Source organism: Acinonyx jubatus, chromosome B4 (assembly GCF_027475565.1).
Source record: "Acinonyx jubatus isolate Ajub_Pintada_27869175 chromosome B4, VMU_Ajub_asm_v1.0, whole genome shotgun sequence".
Classification (NCBI taxonomy): domain Eukaryota; kingdom Metazoa; phylum Chordata; class Mammalia; order Carnivora; family Felidae; genus Acinonyx; species Acinonyx jubatus.
The window spans coordinates 58,695,747-58,708,869 of NC_069387.1; the positions used below are offsets into that span (position 1 = coordinate 58,695,747).

Below are 13,123 nucleotides of genomic sequence, written 5' to 3' on the forward strand. Positions count from 1 at the left end.
GCCTAAGAAAGAAACCATCACTAAATATTACAATTTAAAACATTACCTTCAAGTTCTAGCTGCAGGAGACATGAGCTAAAATGCCAAGTTTATGGCTTTTGTTTATATTAGCACAGTTGACATCTTTGCATAAGTGAGAGCTAACGATCTCACACCCTCTGAGGAAGCCTTCAAAAGAGTTCATCATTTTGCCCACCGCAAAATCTCCCACTAACCAACAACTCTGTTTTTCAAATTAGACCAAAGGAAAGTCTTAACAATGATCCGAGATCATGCTCCACGTGCTCTATACATAAGAAAAGAAAATCAAGCAAAAGAAGAGCCATATACCAGATATATATGTTGGATATGAGGGCTATTGAATGAGTATTGTGGGGTTTAGGGGTCATTCCAGTGAGGTTGATGAGTTTTAGAAATGCTGAGTGTTAATCCACATATTTCCGGCTGGCTGGAATCCATACCTCCTGACTGGAGATGTGAACAACTGGCTGGAACCCATACCTCCTGACTCCCACCTGATGACACAGTCCCAAAAGGATGTCTGCATTGTACTGAAATAACCAGCTCATAATTTGTAAAACAACAGACTTGTAAGGTGTTTTTATTTAAATAATGAGTTGTTCACTCGATTTTAACCACTTCATTATGAATATGTTAGTGTATGTAACATGTAACCACATAAAGTCTACATTTAAGGGGCTCAGTCACTTAAGTGGCCGACTCCTGGTCTCAGCCCAGGTCATGATCTCACGGATCATGGGTTTGAGACCCGCGTCGGGCTCTGTGCTGGTGGCAGGGAGCCTGCTTGAGATTCTCTGTCTCTGTCTCTCTCTCTGTCTCTCTCTCTCTCTCTCTGCCTCCCACCCAGTTCTCTCTCTCTCTCTCTCTCTCTCTCTCAAAATAAATAAATTTTAGAAACTTAAAAAAAAATAAAGTCACCATTTAAAATGTAAGATCAAGAGTCTTTCTCAGAATGACACTTGGCTAGTGGCTCTGAGGAATGTCCTCTCTACTTAGTACCAAATATCAATGAAGGTGCTGAAAAAGATCAAGAAGAAAGCAAAGCAAAGCAAAAAAATCTCAATCCCATCAAAAACGAAGACTGAAAAACAACCTAAACCAAAATCTACCATGAATTGCCAGCAATTACAAAATAGTCGATGCTGGAGGAGAAGCAGATACCTCTCCAGTTTTTATCTCCTGGCATTCTTCAACCTCGCTTCAAGCTAACAGCCTTGTGAACACAAGTAAGATACATGCTGTGGTTCCCACTGTTTGTCCATCCACTCAGAGACCCCAAGTGTTTGCCCACCAAAAACCTACACAGAAGTGTCTACCGCTGAGGAGCCATTGTTAGACTGAGCGGAGACTGGTCTCCCCAGACTCCCATCCACTGTCCCACTACCTCTGTCTTTCCATGACCATCGAGATGCAACAAAGCTCAGAAAACAAATGGGCAGAAAGTCAAGGGAACAGATGATAGCCAAGGGCTTTCTGAGAAGCACTGCCTGAAGAAAGAGAAGAGAAAGAACTGTGGCTTTGTATGTGGGAATCACACTGCCTAACACTGTAGAAATAGCAGAGACTAGGAGAGAGAAGCAAGTGCAGGAGAAACCAGGGACACAGAGTCGCCATCTGCTGGGCCTGAGACCCGCACTGCAGTGTGTCCTTCAGTCGGTCCTTCAGCTGAAGACTGAAAAAGGATTGAGAATTTTCGAAAATAGAATGGGGGCACCTGGGTGACGCAGTCGGTTGAGCGTCCGACTTCGGCTCAGGTCATGATCTCACAGCTGTGCCGACAGCTCAGAGCCTGGAGCCTGCTTCAGATTCTTCATCTCCCTCTCTCTCTGCCCCTCCCCAGCTCGTGCTCTCTCTCCCCGCCTCCTTCTCTCTCTGTCTCTCAAAAATGAATAAAAATTTAAAAAGATATTTTTTTAAATAGAATGAAAAGGGGCACCTGAATGGTCCAGTTGGCTAAGCATCCGACTCTTGGTTTCAGCTCAGGTCATAATCTCACAGTTCATGAGTTCAAGCCCCACATTGAGCTCCGGGCTGACAGCACAGAGCCTGCTTGGGATCCTCTCTCTCTCTCTCTCTCTCTCTCTCTCTCTCTCTCTGCCCCTCCCCACTCATGCATGCTCTCTCTCTCTCTCAAAAATAAATAAACTTAAAATAAAATTAAATTAAAATTAAAGCAAAAATAAAATAAATAAAAAATAGAATAAAAAGACCATCTACTCAATCCATCTGGCTCTGCACAGAGTCCACTTACTGAGGATAATAAGGAAGGAAGGAAAAAAAACAACAACATGGGACTGATTAAAAAGCATGTTAGAAGGGGAAATTCTTTTTACAGAGCCTTTCTGAATATTTTCTATGGTATAATGCAAAATAAATTTTCAGGAAATGGTTTGGCATATTCAAGAAAGCATAAGTAAACATTTCCTCTACTTAAAGACAACAAACTACACAACAAGCTAAAATATAACACAGAATTAATTACATAAATAATAATATTAAATATAAAGAATTATAAAAAGAAATTAAGAAAGATTTCATTCACTAAAAATGAAAAGTGAATATAAAATTAAACTCCATGTTGACAGCAGTAAAAATGCTATAGGAAATGAGGGATAAAAAAAAATAAACAGGCATCTCTCAATACAGAGGAAAGATATAAAGAATTAAAAATTAGGAAAAGGAAAATAGCCATGGAGGACCAGAGAAGGGCATATCAATTAACAGATGACCAGCGTCCTGAAAAAGGAAAGAGAAAATTAACAGAATACACAAGCAATAATCAAAGATAATACAAAATAAAGTTTTGCTCGGCTGACAAACTGTGTATATAGAGGTTACCACACCCCACGAAAATCAACTAAAACACCTGACACATTCATTTGAGGACAATGAGCAGGGGAGACAAAACATAAAACAACAGTAGGGACATAAAAGATGGCCAGAAATTAGGTTTAGACAAAAATACTTACCATATAATAGGAGAATGGATAAATAAAAGGTGGAATATTCAAACAATGGAGTACTACTCAGCAATATACGTGATGAGCTACAGATATAACAACAAGGATGGATCTCAAAAATATATATGCGATGGGATACTGTTCAGCTATAAAAAGGAATGAAATCCTGTCATTTGCAACGATAGGGATGGGCCTTGACAACATTGAAATAAGTCACAGAAAGTAAATACCATAAGATCTCACTTACATGTGGAATCTAAAACCAACTGAGCTCATACATAGAGAACAAATTGGTGGGTTGCCAGAGGCGGGACATGGGGACTGGGTGAAATGGGTGAAGGCTGTCAAAAGGTACAAACACCACTTACAAGGAAGTAAGTCGTGAGGATATAATGCCTAGCATGGTGACTGTAGTTAACAAGACTGTATTACATATTTGAAAGTTGCCAAGAGAATAGATCTTAAAAGCTCTCATCCAAGAAAAAATTTTTTATAATTACGTATGGTGATGGATGTTATCTAAACTTAACTGTGGTAATCATTTCACGATATATACATGTACCAAATCATTGTGTTGTACATGTAAACTAATATAAGTTATGTCAATTATATATTCTTAAAAATGTTGTAAGTAGAAGAAGCCACTCATATGACTCCATTTATATGAAATCTAAGATCAGATAAAACTAAACTGTGGTTAAACAAATCAGGAAGTGTGGGGGAGAGGGTCTAAGGGAGAGGAATGGATAGAAAGCAGAAGCCAGCCAACAGTCACATGACCGCAGTCTCTCAGGTTTTAGAACTGACTAACAGTGGGAGGCAAGGGAGGGGGTAAGAAAATGGGAATCCAGTTACAAGTTGCCTGTTAGTGCTAGGCCAGCAGTTGGGGAGATTTGAGGCTGAACTTTCTTCTTCTATGGAGACACATTTCTCAGGCTCCTTAAATTCCCTTGAATTACAAATAAAAGAATTAATCCCAAAATGGGATTATTCTTGCTTTTGGAATCCAAGAGTGAAAGGTAGAAAGCCAAAAAGATAGTGAATTAACTGGCCCCCTGTCTACTGATTAATCAAACACAAAAAGACACACTTTTATTTGGTAGTGATGGCACTTCCAGCATAGTGCCCGGGAGGGGTTTACCCGGCTGTTTTAGCCAAGTATCACTGTTTTGTATTTTTTAATTTGTTTCCAATTTGAAGAATTCAGATTTTTTTTCAAATTAAAAAACTGTGCATACTAAAATGATAGCTAAGTTACTTCCAAAAGATATGCAACATGTTTAAACATGGATATATCTTGTGATCCAAGTTTTTATTCACTAAGCATTGCAGTAGTTCACCACAGACACTGTGACGGAAATTCATACTGGAACCATGATGTAGCCTAACTAAAATGTGTACAGGAACAGGAAGTAACATACCTAAGTCAAACACACAATCACATATGCCCTCTGAAATATAAGTTATATTCTATCACAAAGACTTTCTGAAATTCAGTCTTCACATTTTTCATCCACTTTGGGTCACCCAGTTATAATCCCTAAGGGAAGTCTGGGAACTAAATTTCAGACTCTGCTCTGTGAAGACACACCCATGAGCTTTATAGAAAAGGTCACTCAGCCAACCTTTCCACCTTGGAATTCAGGGTCCTCATAGGTAAAATGAGAAAAGTCTATGACCAAAGCCTAATCATACTAATTATATGTCATTAAATTTTATAACTCGAGTCTTTGGCAACAATACTAAAGATAATGTTAGATCAGTTAGATTTTGCCTCATCTTTGTGTCTCTCCAATAATAATATGGAGTTATTGCTTCAGTAAATTCATTAAAGGATAATAATAATGAGGAGAAAGAGGAGGAAGCAGAGGGGAAGAAAGAGAAAAAGGAGGAGAAGCCACCCAAATATATCTATGACTATATAAATTTATCGGTATTAACTGAAGACCAAATAAATATATGCTTTAATGTATGTCTTAGTTATACTGATGCTTTCCTTCTCTAAATGAAATAATAGCAGTAATTATTAAAGTAATTAGACTAAGGATGAACCAAAAAAATATTATTTCTAATAGAAAAAAGAAAAAAGACATGGTCATGTGAAGATTCCTGAATCTTTTAGGATGTTAAAGGAAATATTTCCTTATGTTAAAAAATAAATTATAAAATCTGGCATTGGAGAGAGAGAGACCTAATATGCTATTCAATCGTTTATTCAATAAATATTAATAGAATATCTATAATGGGCAAAACATTGTGGCATATGGTATTTTAGCAAAGACAAAAAGAATGTGGTCCCTGACCACAAGACCTTACAATCTAAGAGGGAAAATAAGACATAAATACAGCTAGCTGTAATATAAAATAGAATGTGACAAGAGATATAAGATAAGAATGAATAATTTATAAATAATATAGGTCAGAAGAAGGAGGGATCCGTGGTGGGCAAATTTATTGAAGAATTATTCATGGAGAACGGAGCATCTGAGATAAGCCTTGAAGGATGGGTAGAAATTTAACTTGCAGAGAAGGAAAGGAGTGAAGAAGACAGGAAATGCAGGGAAGATAACACCACATGGGTAAAAAATAAGACTTGTTCAGAGAAGACCGATAAATGTCACTTATGGAATACTTTTTATATCCTTTTAAAGGTTAATTCATTTCCTCTTATAATCATCATAGTAGAATGGATTCTTCACCCCCACTTTACAGATGAGCCCCCTGGGGCACATCAAGTGAAGTCCTCTGTGCAAAGTCACACCACTGGTGAGTGGCAGGGTCACTGGGAGCAGAGGTCTGACAATTCCAAAGCTACATCCTTTACTTACTATAGCATGTTACTTCTCTCCTGCCTCCATAATGAGGAGGGATGGGATCCAAGCCAGCCCAGACCAATGGGGCCATTAAACCATAGGCTAATGGGTTCACATCTTCAGAAAGATTTTGCATATCACTGGGGAAATGTTTGCTGAAACATTGCATTAAAAACCCTTTGCCATGGTTAGTAGGAGATGGAGACAAAGGATGGAAGAGGGAAAGTAACCAAGTGCGGTGGTTCAAGTGAGAGGCAGCAAAGCCCTGACAGAAATAATCATGTTGAAATGGAAAGGAAAAAGCAGACGCAGAAGATTTTACAGAGCCAGAGTCAGTAGAATCTGAATGTGTAAACTGAGAGAGAAAAATATGTTTGTCATCACTTTAAGTTTCTAACACTTAACTAAGAAAACTGCACTGTTTTATGGGGAAACAATTCAATCTTGGATATAGTTATTGAGTTTCAATGGCAGTGGGACAACTGAGATCAAATTCATGGCCCAGTAAAGCCAAGGGAGTGAGTGACAGAGGATATGAAGAACAAAAACACCCAGTACTAAACCTTTGAAGGGAGCTCTCATTTAAATGGCCAAAGAGGCTAGAAAGAAGTCAAGCAAAGCATGACACAAGTCAGAATAGAAAAGTGGCAGAGAAAGAGAGAGAGACACAGAACTATCATAAACACGTGGGCAGTGAAAGCCACGATGGTACCACAATCAAGTGAAAAACAACCACAACTTTCCATGGAACACAACACCAACTGGACACACTTCTAATACATGTTCATTTTCTTAAAACAAAAAGGTTACTTGTTTTATGATGAAATGTGTTTTGATCAACTTTTATTATATGTAACATTAAAATCATCACTTGTGTATTTTTAAATAATTATCTATCTTCTTCTTTCCAATGACTGGCATTTGAGAGACAATCTATTATTCTGACTGACAAGTCTAGAAAAGAAAAGAAGGGAAAAATAATCTTTATTGGATGCTAACATGTGCCAGGCATGATTTACATTTCGACATATAACAGTTATGCTTGTGTGTATAGGGTCTCGTATATATATTCTTCTACTGTCCTTATTTATATATATGCCTACACACACAAACATACAAACCAGGCCCTTTTCATAAACTGTGGCTGATACAGTTGATGGCAAACTAAACATAGGGATATTTAAAACTATAGCCCTGAGATTCATAAGGTTCTATGATGATGGACAGGTTCTAGAGTACTAAGTTTTTAACTAATTAATTAAATCCAAAGTCAGTTGTATAGTCAGGAAATAAGTGTTTACTGCCATCTGGTGGAAGTCTGGCCTATCTACAAACAAGTAAGCTAGTTGTCTTTGAAAGGGCAATTACAAAATCTTTAACAAATAAAATTATTTGCACTACCCAATCTATCTTGTTTTGGAAAGGATCATTGTTGCTTTAATAATATCCAAAGAAAGAAAATGGAGAAGCAGCAGATCAGAAATTGTGATACTTGATTTATAATTGCTCCCTTGACTATGGAGGAACTATTTACTGAGGCTCTCATATCATCCCATTCAAAATATGATAAAATTACCTTCTCCCCCATTGACCATTGATATGGTTGTGAACTCTCCTGTACCAATAAGGAGATATTGGTGTTTATTGATACAAGTAAAGGATCTAGGGCAAATGTCAATGAGTGTGCTTATAATTGTGCTGTGCATTAAATGCAAATGCAAACATACATGGCTGTTCACCTTCCTTCCCCTCATGTTACCTTATTTCTTGTTTGACCCCATGGAAACTGACATCACAGGAAGACCTAACAATATGGTACTGTAAATGTACTGTAACACAGTATCTGACAAAGCCACAATTGGCTTCATGATCTAATTCACAACTAAATACTTTGTCCCACATTTTGTCCATGAGTTTCTAGCATTGGCTATTTCTCAAAAATAAATTTTGAATTATCCAAAACAAAATAGCACTACATTTGTATTGCTATTCTTTTTTATTTTATTTTTTTAAGTTTATTTATTTTTTGACAGAGACAGAATGCAAACATGAGCTGGGGAGGGGCAGAGAGAGAGGGAGACACAGAATCCGAAGCAGGCTCCAGGCTCCAAGCTGTCAGCACAAGGCCTGACGCCAGGCTCGAACTCACAAGCTGTGAGATCATGACCTGGGCCAAAGTCAGACGCTTAACCAACTAAGCCACACAGGCACCCCTATTGCTATTCTTAAATAGCTTGCAGTTTATGTGCTTTGTCTCTATAATTAAACTACAGAAGTCTCAGCATATGAAATGGTCTAATTTCCTTTGGATAGTGTCCCCTTCATTTCTATACAAGCAATCGTCTTACTGACATTTTTCTGAAAAACTTGGCCACCCTGGAAGTTAAAACAGAATATCATGTTTAGGAAGTATATGATTAAGTAAAATTTTGAGGTTTTTCTTTTTTTTTCTTCATTTGTGCTTAGATTTAAGGTTGCAGCCCTTTAAACTCCCTGTGAGGTTTAACATGGTCATCTACGGATGTCAATAATTTTAACATTACACAAAATCAGTTGTCTCAGATGCGTATGCAGAGGAGATGTCCCAGTGACTGAATTCATATCATTCTCCTCTACACTGTAAACACCCAATGATAAGGACCAATGGTTAATAACCTTTGTTTTCTTCACAACATCAAAATAGTGCTTCCACCCAGTGGGCAGTCCATAAATGCCTATGTAATGTTGGTAAGACATAGGTCAAGGCTTCTCACCATTGGCACTATTGGCATTTGGGGCCAGATAATTCTTTGTGGTGGAGGCCGTCCTAGGCATTACAAGATGTTTCCCTGCATCCCCAGCCTCTACCCACTAGATGCTAGTAGCTCCCTCTCACCAGTTCTGACAATAAAAATGTCTCCAGACATTGCCAAATACAATGGCAATACAATGGGGGACAGGATCACCACTGGCGAGAACCACTGGTATAGATGAAGCAATGCAAGTCTAGCATTGAGCCCAAAGACCATCATTATCTTGTTTTTTGTTTTGTTTTGTTTTGTTTTAACTTTGGACAAAGTAAATCGCCTCTCAGAGCCTGGGTCCCTTCTTCTGTAAAGTGAAATGATTGGATGCAGACCTTCAATCTCTCTCTCTGATTGATCCTTTAGGTTATCTAGTGTTTAGTAAATATAAATTAAATATCAGACTCTGTTCTAGGTGCAAGGCATCCCGTGGTGAGCCCCTAAACTTCCCCCCCTTCAGTCATCTGACTTACAAAGAAATACCAGTTCTGGAAAAAAATTACAATCAATAATAGTAGGAGTAGTGATAGTAATAATAAACAATGCTACTCCACATTTTTTGCCCCCTCCTTCTCAATGGAAGGAAAGGGACTTAGTACTTATTGAATACATTTTATGTGCAAAGTGCTAAACATTCCATATCTTCTTTAATCCCAAAATAATCCCATGTAATATATACAATCATCTTTTTTACACACAAGGCAACTGATGTTCAGAGAGGTCAAATGTTTGCTTAAAGTCAGAGACTGTGAGCAGTATACATGGGATTTTTTCCCCCACTACACTAGGCTGTCTTTGCCACACTGGCCAAGATAAACACCATATACTCAAAGGCAATTCAAGAATTACATAATCCAATTTGCCAGAAATGCCTCAAGCACATTAAAAAGTAATATTTCAAATTATCAATATGTGTGTTGAGAATGGAAAGGATGAGGGAAAAGAGCCTTTTCACTGCCAAATTCTGCTCCTGTAATAGGAACTTCCCTTTAATGTAAAAACAGTTCCCTTCTCATCTAATTTTTTTTTAAATAGACCTTTAAAAACCTGTCTAGTAGGACTTGCTTTCCCTTTATTACTGCTTCTCCTGCACGGCCATGATACGAAAACTCAGTTCACCTTTCCTTCCGCTTCCTGGCTCCCTTGTCATTCCTCTCCCCAAACTCCCCACCCCGGATTCCGGTCTCCACCGAAAATGCTCTCAACCACAGATGACTGTGTTCTTGCCAAATGCTGTAAATACATTTTGTTCCTGACCTTTTCGGTAGCACTCCCTCCTTCTTGAAAGCCTATCTTCCCTTGCTTGACATCGTGATTCAGCCCATTTGACCTTCCAGTTGCTTCCTTGACTTCTCAGGCTCCCAATCTGCTGTCCATCCTTTAAAAACTGGCATTCCCCACAGTTCCGCCTTCAAACATCTCCTCACTCTCCTCATACTCCCTGATGATCACACCCATGCTGACGATGACTACATCTACTTCTCCAGGCGCACCAGTCCCCAAACTTCCAGAAGATGTGAACACTGTCCCTATCAGGCATTTTCACCTGTATACTTTAGAGCACTTCCAATTAGACATAGTTAAAAGTGAATGGATTATTTTCCTCATCAACACTGCACCCCTTCCCATGTTCCCTAAATTGGTGAATGACATCGCCAGTTCTCCAAAGCCAGAATCCTACTCCTTAACCCCTAACATTCCATGGATTACCATTTTTTCCATTGCTTCCAATGTCCTAAAAATGTCTTCTCCCCTTCGCCTTCTTGCCATTACCAATGTCACCCCCTTGGTTCAAATCCTCAAAATACCCTGATGGTATCAGATCTTTCTCTCCTATCTGGGCTCCCTGCCTCTCAGGCAATCCCTTCCAGCTGCTTTACAAAGGCTCCAGAGTAGGGCGCCTGGGGGGCTCAGTCAGTTAAGCATACCACTTGGGCTCAGGTCATGATCTCATGGTTCTCAAGTTTGAGCTCCGTGTCTGGCTCTCTGCTGTCAGCCCAGAGCCCACTTTGTATCCTCTGTCTCCCTCTCTCTCTGCCCTCCCCTCCCCTCGCACTCTGTCTCTCTCTCAAAAATAAATAAACATTAAAATTTTTTAAAAACGCTCCAGAGTAGTTCTATCCACTGGAACTTTCCCTGTGATGATGGAAAACGTTCTGTATTTGTGCTACCCAATATCATGTGCTTATTGAGCCCCTTGAAATGTGGCTAGTGTAACTGACAAACTGGCTTTTTAATTTTAATAGTACTTATTTTAATTTAAATAGCCAACATGTGGCTAGCAACTACCGCATTGGACAATGCAACTCTAGAGTGGTCACCTTTAAACACAAATTTATTTAGAACACTGCTCTTTACTTTTAAAATAAAACTGGGGCGCCTGGGTGGCGCAGTCGGTTAAGCGTCCAGCTTCAGCCAGGTCACAATCTCGCGGTCCGTGGGTTCGAGCCCTGCGTCAGGCTCTGGGCTGATGGCTCAGAGCCTGGAGCCTGCTTCCGATTCTGTGTCTCCCTCTCTCTCTGCCCCTCCCCCGTTCATGCTTTGTCTCTCTCTGTCTTAAAAATAAATAAACGTTGAAAAAAAAATTAAAAAATAAAATAAAATAAAACCAATTCTCCTTAACTTAATATATACGGCCTGAAAAAAATCAGCTTCCTACCTTTCTGCCCCCCCCACCTTCTAGCACCACGTCCAAACTCACACATATCCTGTGTGTCATACACATATGTATTATCCATATAAAACTAGTTTGTAGAATACCACACACCTCCTTGCCTGTGCAAAAGCTGTCCTCACCGCCTGCACACTCTCCTTGCCTACCTGCCTTACTCATCCATCAGGCAGCTCCTCCTCTAGACTATTCACCATTCCTTGTACCTCCTCGGCACCTTAGTGCTTCCCTACCAGCACGTCACTATTCCTATTGCTACAATACACTTATTGCACTGTACTCAGAGCTCCCTGAGGGCGGAAATTGAGTTTTCTAGTGACATCACTGGTGTCTACCAAATGTTTGCAAATAGGTGTCCATCCCCAGCCTCTAAGGTAACTACTTGAATCGTTATTCCTATTACTAGTTACATCAAATCCAAACCTTTCAATCAAAATCTTCAAGCAAAGGGATCTGTCACTCAATAATTCCTTTTAGAACCCCTCTCCTTGAGCCAAGCCTCCCTTTTTACATTGTCTGCTGATGATGTGGAACATTCCACAACCCTGTCTGTGCTTCCTTGATTGTCCTTCTGCTTCTCTACCAACCTGTGTCTATTACTTTCTTGGAGAACCAGGGAAAAGTTTGCCCCAAACAAGAGCCTCCTTTGGCTTACCTCACAACTCCACCTGACTGACATGATCCTGCCTCTGACCATCCTGTGGCCATTTATTGTACACTGTGTTCCAAACTAGAAGGTCAATTCTTTGAGGGCAGAGATTTTCTCCTCTGCTTCCTTTCCTATCTGCAGCATTCTCTACCATGCTATGCATTTATCAGGCATTTAAAAAGTATATGTTAAAGACAGTATGACATCTTAAAGAGGATGTCTGTTGCTGCTATGAATTCCAAAAATAATTATTCCCAACTCCTGCATTTTCAACATCCTATTATGTGTATCTTATTGTTTAAGTAGTATCTAGATATTAAAGATGAAACTGAAAGAGAAAAATAAATAAAAGCCATAGAGCCCTTTCTCTCCTATAAGTAAGGGTCTAATTAAACAAAATAAATAAGGCTAGGAAGTTACAAATCCACATGCTAGGAACTCCTTACCATACCTCAATGACATGAATAATGATTTGAAATTAAAGACCTGGGCATTTTTAAAAAGCAAAATGATAAAAAGGATAAGCATTGTTTTTTCTTCTTTTTTTAAATATGTATTTACTTATTTATTTATTTATTTTTGACAGTGAGAAAGAGTGCAAGTGATGGGGTGGGGAAGAGACAGAGGGAAAGAGAGAGAGAGAGAGAGAGAGAGAGAGAGAGACAGAATCTGAGGCAGACTCCAGGCTCTGAGCTGTCAGCACGGAGCCCAACGCGGGGCTCGAACTCACAAACTGTGAGATCATGACCTGAGCCAAAGTCGGATGCTTAACCAACTGAGCCACCCAGCTGCCCCAACATTGTTTTTTAACTGTTGTCAGAGGCTATATCCATCTGTTGTGGAATTAGAACTGGAAATCAATGTTTTTATCAAGTCATAGTGACTATAATAAATGTGCTTTTGCCACACCTGAAGACACTTTCACACCGTATGACAAGCGTGCTGAGATGTGACTGTACCAGGACCTTTTCTGACCTGAGCTGACATATGAAATATAAAACCCCAACCTATGGATGCCAATATTCTAAAGCTAAGATTCTTCTTTTGAGTTAGAATACTACACAGAAGCACCCATTCTGTTAAAATCAGTAGACAATAAATTCCTACTTTTCAATTTTCAGATATGTATTTAATGCTTAATTCTCCTTCTCTCACCTTCTCCTAAAAAAAAAAAAAAAGTGCTATCTCAAGTATTAAAGGTCAAAGCAGAGATCCTACAAGTACAC

The 13,123-nt window shown here is 39.1% G+C and overlaps 1 protein-coding gene across 7 annotated transcripts in view; it reads right to left on the minus strand.

Annotated features, from left to right (window-relative positions):
- ITPR2 (inositol 1,4,5-trisphosphate receptor type 2) overlaps positions 1 to 13,123 on the minus strand; it is a 485,861-nt gene that overhangs the window by 361,481 nt on the left and 111,257 nt on the right. The gene's annotated exons all lie outside the window — the stretch shown is intronic.